This window comes from Plectropomus leopardus, chromosome 9, assembly GCF_026936395.1.
Source record: "Plectropomus leopardus strain MGB_pleo_1.0 chromosome 9, ASM2693639v1, whole genome shotgun sequence".
NCBI lineage: Eukaryota > Metazoa > Chordata > Actinopteri > Perciformes > Serranidae > Plectropomus > Plectropomus leopardus.
Window position 1 is genome coordinate 28192527 of NC_142184.1, and position 12463 is coordinate 28204989.

At 39.6% G+C, this 12463-nt stretch overlaps 1 long non-coding RNA gene across 1 annotated transcript in view; it reads left to right on the forward strand.

The window, feature by feature from the left end:
* The first annotated feature begins 1118 nt into the window (after positions 1-1118).
* The window catches only part of LOC148188765 (uncharacterized), a 196024-nt gene continuing 184679 nt past the window's right edge, over positions 1119-12463 (forward strand). Inside the window, exon 1 of the long non-coding RNA XR_015777342.1 lies at positions 1119-1710. This is a non-coding gene — a long non-coding RNA (uncharacterized LOC148188765). The remainder of the gene's footprint in view (positions 1711-12463) is intronic.

Sequence of the window (12463 nt, forward strand, 5' to 3'; positions counted from 1 at the left end):
GAGTCTGCAGCGTGTGCCAAAATCCACGACTAAATCCTGTATTGTTTTTCAGGAAGGAAGAGCTGCTTAATATAACTGGTAACAATGTGAACTCTTGGTCATCTTTTGCAAGTTGTTTTACCCTCTAGTCATGAAAAAGGGAGTTACTGTAAAACTTCAATTAATAGCCTGGGCTTTTAATTGCATAAGTCACTGAACTCAAGGGATTTTATTTGGGACCAGCGTCTGTATGGGACAGGCGTTTAAATCTATTTGCACCAGAAAGAGGCTGCATTCCAAAAGTTGTTCTACTTGCCCCCTTTCACTTCCCCTCAGCCCTTGGTATTACGTAACAGCTGACGTTACACAGAGGACACTTGGAAAGCCGAGGGAAAGCTGAAGGGACTGAAATTAAACACACCTGCCCTCGTTCACTTTCAGCCCGACTGTCACGGATCGTCCACCAGTTGCAGGATCAGCGCTATACTGGTTGCATTTCTTAGTCATCAGAATTATGTGTATATATATGTATATATATATATATATATATATATATATATATATATATATATATGCAGACTCCTTCTGCAGGTAATTGCAATACACTGCTGTAACAGTTTCTGATTTGATCATTTTTGAGTGTGATCTGTATCATGATTATTATAACAATCATTTTTAATGGGTTTATGATATCTTGCCAAACAGCATTTTCCCATGCATTTACAGATAATGCTGGAAATACAGAAATCACACAAGTGAACAGGACAAATATCCACAAACATTAGCCTAACTGCAATTAATAATATGTCAGTTTTCAATTTGCAACTATCTGCTATTAGACAAGTGGATTTTTATTTGTGTAAGCCGACCTGCGCAGACCTATGAGATATTTTAGTGAAACTGAAAAACATCAGATGGTGAATGTACCTGTATTGAATTTCAGTTTTTATTTATTTACAAGTTGATTCATCCTCCCCTTTCTCTGTGGTGAAAACTCAATTGTACTTATTTATTTATTTATTTATTTTATTTTTAGTTTTACTTATAACTGCCCCCTCACCATGGATGTAGTTTTTTTGCAACATAGGCATAACTGCAAAGCATTGTGGGCGATATAGACCTCTGAAGTGACCGTCGATGGTAACTCGCTCCCTCAGCACTCCAAGAGTGGATCTCACCAAGTTCACTTCACTTTGTCAGAGTATTGAAACGGCCCTAGAGATGGCAGCGGGGGTTCTCCGAGGGCAAATGCCGGAAGTGAACAAGGGCGCGTTGAACGACTTTTTGAGCGCAGCGGAAGATTTTCTCGTCGCCATGAAGGCAGTGAACATGAAAGTCACTCTCGCGATAGTGAAGGCGGCCCGTTTTACGGCACCGGAAGATTTCGGACACCTGGCATAATTACAAACAAATTTGCAATTCCGCTCACTTTGTCGGATTAAAACTCACATGCCCGCCAGCGACCAGCGTATTTGGCGAACCGAAAATGAAAACTAAACAGAGAAAGGACGGGACACGTTTTGTAGCCAGTAAGCTAACGCATTTAGCATGTTAGCAGTTCGCAGACAATGAGCAATGGATTTCATATGACAATATTTACAATGTGGATTATTTTTTAACTTTTTTTTATGGAAACCCCTTTCGATGCTTTTGATCGATGGACCTTTGTGGACTAAAGGATTATAAACCACTGAGGGAGGGACGCGTTTTCGGACTTTGACTGCCTTAAAGGTAGGGAGTCACCACTTTTTTTGTGTCTTATTTGTTGGTAAATTTGTATGAATTATACTTTGGTGCTCATGCTTTCCATAAAATGAGCTAAACGATTGAACTGGTGAGAATCTGACCGAGCAAACAATGACCATATTGGAAAAAAAGTGTAAACATCTACCTGTATATTTGTATACACAAACAGTTTAACTGTCTCTAACAACAATGAACCAGTGAGCTTTAAGAGGTTTTAAATGTCAAACAAATAATATGAAAACGGATGTCTGACAGCCAGACCGGCGTCTCATTGGACCTGCATTTATTTGTCTAAATGTGTAGTGCACCCAGCTGTTAAAAAGGACCCGGCGTCAGATAGGGACTCAGCTATTAATCCTAGTTTTATGGTAATAATGAAACCATAAACCTGGAGCTGCTCCAATGATAATTAATTAAAAAGTGGAATTTAAAAATGTCTCTGCATTAGCATAAAATGACCCATAATAGCGTTTTGTCTGCAATGTGGAGTCTCTACTTGAGTGGCCTCAATTCCCCTCACAGAGAACTACATTCTTGACCTGGTTACCCCAGTAACCTGGTTTTGGGTGAAGACATGAAGTAATAAGTGGGCTAGAATAGCCTGAGTACACACGTGTTCTGTTCATAAGAAACATGGTTACCTCCATATTAAATTTGCTTCTGTGGCACAGAAACAGTGTTTGCTTTTATATTTTATTGTCTGACACTTTGAGAATATTATGAGTGCCAAATCAAAATGAACCAGTCCACTGGACACTGGATCGCCCTCCTTTATTAGAACCAGTTTCTAAAAAATCCTTTATTATTGTAAATGAAAGACTTAACATTAGGGTCATGTCAACTTCAAATGCTTGAGCTGAAATATCTTAACCAGAATGTTGACATAACGTGGTTTGTTTTTCTGAAAATGCAGATTTCATTGACTTGCAGAAAATTGTTTAAAATCCTTGTGTTACTAAACCATCTTGTTTTTTTTGTTTTTTTTGCTGTCGATTTCCCTGTCAATTACACTGGTGACAGATTGTCACACAGTCAAGCTAAAGTTAGCATATGGATGTCTGTTTAACCCTTTGAAACCTGAGTTGGAATCACTGTTCTTGTGGTGCATTCAGAGACCTTTCAAAAATATTTAAACCTTTTAAACCCTGAGCATGTTGGTTTGATTTTTCTCAAAAAGCGTGGGGAAAAAGGCAACGAGCAACTTGACAAGAAAAATCCCGCAATTTGCAAGACATTTGTAGATTTACAAAAAAAAATTAACAGCAAGGAAAAAATGTTAAAAGGGAATAACACTTATATTTATCATAAACATATAATAATTAAATTATTTTACAGCGTTATTGTAATTTCTAAGCCTTTTTCAAGTCATTTCTTATTGTTTTACATAACAGCTTTGTTTTGTTTGTTTTTTCTTTTTGCTAATTTTCAGGTAATTTCCTTGTATTTTTTAAAATTAATTCCTTACTAATTTCCAGGTCATTTCTTTTCTTAAGTGATTCATTGCCATCTTCCTGTGATTTTGAAAGAAACAAAGCCAACTTGGTAATTTGCTTGTACTTTTTCTAATTTCTTCCTAATTTTTGAGCCATTTCTTCTTCCGCTCTCATGTCTTTTTAGAGAAATCAGGCCAAATTGCTCAGGTTTCAAAGGGTGAAGGGAGAAAAGTTATAGTCCACCCAGTTGCTGTATTTGTAGCTTTGGTTCTTTTCTGGAAGATGACAAAAGGGTCTTTAAAGCCAACATGTCTAGCGAGAGAGAGGCTGATTTGGGAAGACTGCTCCCACACACCTTAGTTGGTGTGTTTATTGCTAGTTGGCATACGGTTAATGTGTGTACAGTCAGTCGGCTACATTTGCAGTTTGGGGTGAATACACAGAGATTGCACAGTCCGGCAGTCAAATTTGTAGAAATGATGCAATAGGCACCAATCCTCTGGAGAATCTTGGGAAATAAGGGGGAATTTAATGTGCCATTAAGCTGTAGTTGCCACTTGTGGCCGCAGCTGCAGCTGTTGAGCAAATTTTGCACAGTCTCACTTTGAGTACACAGTAAATAAGATGTGAAGGCAGCACTTATTGTGCAGATGAGGACCTCATATAGTCCTTTCTACAGCTTTTTAGTGCTTAGCCCATGGATATGTCTGTGGCTGCATGCATTTTTAAAACTCCCGTACTGGAGATGGAGGCTTTCTACCTGTTTTCCAGAGCTGAAGTGACAGTCAACATGGCACACTGAGGCTAAATGGATGATTGCATGCAAGCTTCCTTTTTTTTGCTTCTTCTCCTTATTTCCCTTCACTTGCTCTGTTTTTACTGTGTATTGCTGTCTTCCTGTTCCCGTCGACATTTTGTCTTTCTTCCCATCTTATCCCCTACATTGTATCCCCACATCTATCTCGCTCCCTCTCACCCTCCTCCCTTTTTGTCTGACAGCAGTAGGGCTCCTTTGGGAGGTAATTAGGAAAAACTCAACAGAGACACACACAGCAGCTGCTGAAAACAAGGCTTTCAATACCTTCTCCTCTCCCTCCCTGCATTACAATAGCAAAAGGCTGGGAGTCAGGGGAGGAGGAGGATCGGGGAGTGTATGGAGGTACTACTAGGACATCTTCAGGGAATGATGTTGGGGGAAAATGCTGCTTTGGTAAGCCCAAACTTTTATGCGCCAAGGTACCTGATGCAAGTTTCAAATTACTTGAACCTGCTTGTGTCACTCAGAGGCAAAAGGTCTTGTTGAGCAAATTGGCAGCCCTGGCTGTAAAAGTAGCACTCCAAGAGAAGATCACACACAAACAGAGATTGAGGCTATTCAGAGGAGACACATTTTAGTAATCTAGGACAAAGACAAAGTTGCTTTTCTTCCTTTAAGCAATTTGTTCACTTGGTTGATGCACAAAACTGCGTGTTATTGGCTCTCCGCCAATCTCTACACGCTAGGAAACAAAAACCGTGGGATAAATCCTCGGTAGATGCACCTGATGGTCCTGCCCTCTGGGGTGATTTCAAGTGTTCTTCATCATGCTGCATGGTCATTTTGCCCCTCGCTCTTCACACTATGAGTGACCTAGTTCAAATATTTCACTTCAGAGAAAAAAGCGGAGGCATCTCTTGCAACACTGTCGCTTTCCATGTACCAGACTTTCAGTAGATACAATCATAAATTTGACATATAGACAAGTGCTGACTTTCATTAATGTAATAAATACGGACATGCTGTGGAGGCGCCTTAAATATTCTAAAATCTAATGTTTATAATAGTTACTGATTTCTGTTGACCTTACTGATTTCTTCATGTCTCAACAAGATTTCTTTTCCACTGTTTTATGCCTCTGTGACTGAAATAGCCACAGCACGAGGTATTATTTTTTCCGGGTTGTTTTCCTTCTGTTTGTCCATCTGTCTGTCCCATTCTCGTGAATGCAATATCTCAAGAAGGCCTCGAGGAAATTTCTTCAAATTTGGCACAAACGCCCACATGGACTCTCTGATGAACTGATTGGATTTTGATGGTCATAGGTCAAAGGCTGAGATCACTGTGACTTTGCATCTGTGTTATTATTATAAACACAGTATCTCAAAAGCCCCGTGAGGGAATTTCTTTAAATTTTGCACAAAATTGCTCACAGTACTCAATAATTCGTATGCTAATTATGACAAAACTTCACACAAACGTTAGTAACACAATGAAATGGTGAAGTGATGATATTATATATCTAAAAGGCCAAAGGTCATCTTCACTGTGACATAATGTTCTGCAAAAAACACTTTTGGCTATTACGCAACATAACTCAGGAACAGAAGGGGCGACATTTGGTCAGACACTGAAGTGGTGGCACTAATCTTGAAACTGTGCTGATTGTGTGGGGGTTTTTTTGTGCTGCCAGGGGGAAGATGTGGGTGAAGCATCCATGTTTTCAAAGACATTAAGTGTGCAACTTAACTGGTTTGCAAAAGCATACAACTGCAAGGTGGTAATTTTAGTGTTATTTTGATCCCAACAGCATGAAAAGGTCCATTATAATATTTGACACATTAAAGCTACACTTTAGGACATAAGAGCTTTGATATGACATTTAGAAATACTTGGCACCGTTAGTACCTTAAAGAGATTCACACTTTTCAGTCACAGGTGGAGGAAAAACTCTTCATCGTGTTCCAGACTGGGAAATAAGTCGTGCTGCAGAGCACTACTTTCAGCCAAATGCTAACACCGGCATGCTTTACTCACAATGAGGATGCTAACATGCAGATGTGTAGCAGCTAGATTTTTTTTTTTTTACTATGTTCACCATCTTAATTTAGCATGGTAGCTTGCTGATATTTGATAATAAGAACCAAAACAAAGAGCACATCTGAGGCCGACGGGAATTTCAGTAGTTTTGCAGGTATTTGGTTTTAAATCCAAGTGCTAGACACATTAAATGTTGACCTGGTGATGTTGCAAGAGGAAGAACTATGGTACTCTAAGTCATCGCAATTAATTTCGAGATAAAGATGAGTTTGTGTACCAAATTCCATGGCAATCTGTGGAACAGTTGTCGAAAAATTTTACTTTAAACCACAGATGTGAACTTAATGGTGATTGAATATGGCCTGGAGGAATAGCCAGTGGAGCATCAGAGTGATTAGGATACATCATCTGAGCACCATACAATTTTTTACCAAATCCCATGGCAATCGACCCAATAGTTGTAAAGATATTTAGCTAATACCCCAAACGTCAACCCGCTGGTAGCGACACAGGGTATAACCCTTTAGAGATCATCCTCAGCTGGGCATGAATGTCCAAACCAAAGTTCACAGCAATCAATAGAATAGTCATTCAGATATTTCTGTCTGGACAAAAGTGTTGGAACGACCAACGCACCAACATTGCTGTTCATAGAGTCGTGCAGCTACAGTAGCGGGTGGGTGTAATGTAACAAAGAACATGATTTGCTCTGACTGAGAGAGGTCTCTTTCTTTGAAATCCATATAAGCCATGTAAAATCAAAGAAGGCACCGGATTACTTCCTCCCTCTCGCTGACTGAAGAGCTGCTCAGCTGCAGCACTGGTGGCCTGACGATATAATACAGCAGTCCTCCGGATTCCGGTCTCACTTCTGTATATTTCATTTCTATGTCTTTTCATCTGGCACGATCTTTTCAACATTTTTCCTGTAATTAATTTTATGAACCCCTGAGTGACTTAAATGTCTGGGTTTTGTGTTCGCTTTCATTTCATGGTCCTAGACCACGGTTACATTTCATTTCCAATCAACCAGGTTTTTCATCACACTCTGTAAATGTCAGACTGCTGATAAAACAGCCATGACCCTCCAAACTATCCCTCAATTTTTATATGCATTTAGTCTTTTTTTCAAATACAGCAGATTTGAATCAGATGGTTTTAGTGTTAACTTTCTCTGGGTGGAATTATTACCACTGCCTTTATTGTAGCAGAAATCTAACAATAAGAGTAATGCACACCCCTGAATCTGCAACTGCTATAGTGGATGGAAGTGCAGAGGAGTAATATAAGAGGTCTGTTATCTCGTGTAACATATTATGGCTAATATGGAGTAATTAACAATATCATTAAGCAATGTTTCCGCTGAAAACCCAACATTTAGAGCAATATTTAAATTTCCCCGTATATCTTGCCTAATATTCTGCAAGTGTGTAATAACCACATCCGCTCTACTCTTTGTTGCCCCCGCAGATGCAGATCATGTTATTACAGAGCTGAGGGTGTGACAACACAGCTGCAGCTTGGAGGATGGGCCGAGTATATGTATAAACACACACATCTGAGTGTATTAAAAAAAAAGATGCTGCCAACAGAGCATTCAGCTCCCTCTAAATTAGACGCTGTCGATTTGCACTATCAGGTCGCAAATATTCTCGAAACACTCGAGGTGACAGTGAAACCTCAGATTGTGACATCTGAAATCTCCAACAGCAGTGTGAAGGTGGAGCACCAGGAAACACTGCCCGGGGCATGAGTTCTTTCACATTTCCCAAACCTCAGACAGCTATCTATCTCTGACGCTAAAAGATTTCTGAAAGTTAGGAGAGATACTTTACTTTCCATAGTTTTCTCCTGTTTTCCAGGAATTCAAAGAGCAACTTCATCATTCTCAGTCATACTTGGGTCTAGGAATATAACTGATTGATTAAGTGGAATGATAGTCTTGGACACAATACATGCTGCTTTGTATTCTAAGCCCATCAGAGATGTATGGTGCATTGATGCTAATGTTTTCAACCTGCAGAAGATGGATGGGTGGTTATCCTGAAGCATGGTGAGGATGAATGAATGGCTTTTCTGTGGTGCAGAGAGAAGGGATGGATGGTCAGACTGTGCCCGGCATTGAGGAAAGGGGCTGAGGATGGATGATTCACCTTCTCTGTCTTTGTGGACTTCAGGACAGACATGACAAACATATTTAGATAGCTTCCAAAAGACTGGCACCTGTGTGACAACTATTCCAAACCAAGCTTTGTTACGAGTAGTCGTGCAGTTTTGTTACGCTCTGTTGCTGATCAGCTAAAAAAATGATGTTCTTCGTTGGCTTCTGCTTATTATTTGGTTGTAAAAAAAAACCGTCAAAGCAAGAAATACTGTACACTGTTAAGAAAGCACTGTGGAAGATGTAGCATCAGACAACAGAAACAGTGAGACAAGAAAATAAGGGGACTACAAAAGTTGTGTTAAACTTTAAAACTCTGAGCAGGGTTGCAAGGAGTCTATAACGTCAATGACTTTGTCAGCTTGACTTGACAAAAGCCAGATTTATGTTATTTCTGCAAAGCTGTCTTGAAAATGTATCTGAAGCTGTTGCCAGATAAGCTGATGCTCCAGATGGTTTGTTACACAAAACCATCTGAGCAGCCTTCATTGGAAACTTTTTGGGAAAGGGTAGACACTTGAAAATAATACTTGGCTTTTGATTGAATGAACCATCTGTTTATCGCAGTATATCACGGGCAAACTTCGGCTAATCAGATCAACTAACCACCAGCAGAGCTAGCTGGAAAATCAAACTTGGCCAAAGCCAGTCGGGAGAAGAGCGAACATCTTTTCCATCAAGAAAAGCCTTCACAGTCTGGTTTTTAGCCTGTCTTTTAATGAAGAAATGCTCTCCAGTGCTGATATAACTGATGCTATTGTAGCATACACTAACGCCTTTAGGAGCTGTCATTGTTGTTTTGAATGAACAGTCGCCTCTCCGTGTCGTTACACACGCTTAAAGCATGCACGTAGCTGCAGTGAATTAAGTTATTTGATATTTCTTTAGGGACATTAAGAGATGTTGATATGACCAAAATTAAAGATGAAAAAATGTTTATGCAGAAATCATCAAGCTCTTTCAGCATAATTATCACAATCTCATTTTCCAAAATGTGATCCAGTAGGCTGTAATACAGAAAACATATACACTTTGAGCAAACTTAAGTCCTATGCTCCCCCAAGGAGCATAGGCCATCGTTGAATGACTTCCATTTCACTCGGCTGTTAGAAGTTTTTTTTTAGATTTCCCCAGTTGAGCCCACCCCTCGACATTTCTGCGTGGACCCTAGCTTGCTGCTAGCTCTTGTGTTATACTTCCTGTACAGACATGACAGTGTCATACATTTTCTTACCTAACTCTGAAAGAAAGCAAAAATGCCCTATGCATAATTTCCAAAATCTTAACTTTTCCTTTAAGATAAGGACTAGTTTGGGATAATATAATCGATTTATCGTCTTCCATTCAAATATATTAAAATAAACTCTTATTGGTATAAACTATACATACCCTGATAGAAGCAATGAATCGGTTTGGGTTCAACTAGTGTGTTTCATCAATTATAGATATCTGATCTATGATTAATTTGTAAACTGCTGAATTTTTAAAATTGAGACTCTGCCTTTAATCTGATGTTTGCAAAAAAAATTGTATATACTGTATGTACATAAAGATACTGTAGATTCTTTAGTTCAAAAATAGCCAAATTTCTATAAAATCCCTCTGTCAAAATTTCTCCATGTTCAGTTTTACCGTTTCACTATAAAACAGGGCAACCTTCGCATAGTATCATGTAGTCATGCATCATTGTAAAGCTTCCTATAATCTATCTACCAGTCACATTTACATGACGTGGGCAGCAACATTTGCCCTTTAGACCTCTGAGGCTGCAATAGGGTTATTCTGAATGCCTCTGCAATTGCTCTCAACTAACTTCACATTGATCTGCTGTGCCCATGAATACTTCCATCATGAACAGCACAAAATATCTCTAAAATGATACATGAATAACAACATAATTTCTTATCAGAATAGACGTAACTCTGCAGCTTGTTTCTGATTAAATGTTCAGAACCTTGCACTGTTGTTGGGGCAGCTATTTAAACGTTTAAACAGCTATTTAAGCAGCAGAAATACATAATAATACAAAAAAAAGCCATTATGTTTTTTTATTTTCCCACTCCATTTATTGTCAAAATAAACATATTACTCAGAGGATTCAGGGACACTCAAATCCATGTTGTAACTCAGCAAAGCCTTTCTTTTACTGTCGGTGCAATACTCTCTGAAAAATCCAACTCAGAAAGCAAATATATCCTTTACGAAAAGAATACAAAAAGAGCTTATTTGTGTAAACAACAGAAGAGTGTGCTTTAAAAGGGGTCAGCCATGATGTTTTATGCACAATTTGTCTTTACTGGGAAATATGGAAAAGCACCAGTATGGTTGTTTTAATTAAGCGAACACATTCTGCATTCCCTTTCATTCCAGCGTAAGATCAGAAAGATGTTTGAATGATTTATGGAGAGACGTTCAAACATTTGCATTGAGCGGCTGTTAGCAGCGATGCAGGCGGGCAGGAGAGCTGGTGAACTGTATAGCATGTGAACTCTCCAGGTTCCAGGCTGATAAGCACTAACAAGAATCTTTAGTAGGATGAAAGCTGCCTTCGGCCACCGTTTGGATGGGGTTGACGTCTCTCCAGTGGCTCTGGCTTAGTACAGCTGCCTTTTAGCTGCATTAAATAATCCACAACTTTTACATTTCCACTTACGCTAAAAGAAAAAGCAGGTAGCAGCAGCTTCAAACGGTTGCTGTAAGTGTTTACACAGCGGGTAACGGCGTGCTCGGCAGCAGTCATCTCATCACCAATCCATAAAGCCTGCAACGCTCCTGCTCAATTTGGTGATACAGCACCACTGGGGAGGAGGTGGCAATGTAGGTGAATTTAAAAAGGCTCCGAGTGTTACAAGCTCCGGGCATGGAGTCAACACTGCAGAAATAAATGACTTATATGTGTTTTTAAAGTCCTTTAAAGCACAGATCTAGGATAACAATTTTCTCTGTAGTGTTTATGATCTCTCAGGTGCTTACATAGCCTCTATGCTTCAGAGCAACTAAATTACAATGTGTTTGGTGTGAGTACAGGAGGCTGATACGCCTCTGCCGGCAGGCAGTTGTATAATATGTGCAGGGAGCCGCTTCACTGGATCCAAACTATTGGGGGAAAGTGCCAAATCATTAAGTTATTTAATAGTTCATTGAGTCTCTACAGTTGGCTGGTAATTAAACAACATTCGATCAATGTGAGGAGGGAGAGGCAGTGGATGACATTAAGTAGATGAGATGGTCCTAACCCCTGCAAACTGCTAGGATCAACTGATTGGCAATTAATGTTCTCACCAGCTGCCACCGATGAAACCTGCCGAAATGACTTTGAAAGCTCAAACTTTCCAACAATAGTGACACTGGAGCGCTCAGGTTTTTTTTGTTATACACTGACGGCGCCGTTCTGCAGTGCATGTGTTAATGATGCTCACATCATTAATGTCATCATTAGAAGAAACAGATCACTGATTGGTTTCTTATTCTCCTCATTTTAACAAAAAGTTCCTCCATAAAAGATCCTGCAAATTGACTTTCTGTCATGTCAAGTGTGTTCTCTCTCTAAGTTGGACTCGCTGTGCCAATTAAAAGTATTTATTCTTCTTTAGTACTCATTCAAAAAATAATAGGCTATTTTGTTGAGAGCAGTGACTCATTCTAGCTTTTTATCATTTTTTTCTTGAAGTTTTTTTTGTCTTTATTAGATAGTCTGAATAGAGAGGAAAGTGAAGAAAGAGAAAGAGAAAGAGGACGACATGTTGGCGAGGATTTAAACTACACGGGGCACGTGCTCTATCAGGTGAGCTACCACGGTGCCCCATGCTCCTCATAATACATCACTGCCTTGAATTATACAAATGATGTCATTGTGCCTGCAATTTTAAAACTCTCTCACTTGTTGTTCTTTGAACTCTATTGGGCTTGGTGTTTTTTGTAATTGCAAAATTGTATGACACACCATTTGGTAAGAAATGGCTCAAAATTCAATTTTAAGACCTTAGTTTACATGGACACAGACATAGTCCCATTCTAGGTCCAAAGTCTTCAAATAGCTCCACTTCATCAGTAAGTTCAGCACAAGACAACAACACCAAAATCCACTTTTTGCAGCGGTATAATATGCTGCTGGGAGGCGTTAGTTTGTAATGCAGTCAAACGGAAACCGTCGCAGTGTTATGATATGAAGCCAGTCAGCCAGATGGCACCTGGCGCTGCAGTGTGAGACGCAGACAGGCAGCATTAGTCGATGATGTGGCTGGACAGAACCTGTCACGTGTGTATGATATGCTGCTGGAGGGCGTAAGGTTGAAATAATGCCTCTGATGAAGTAACATAAGTAGCTGGAAGTCCCTGTGGGGTGGT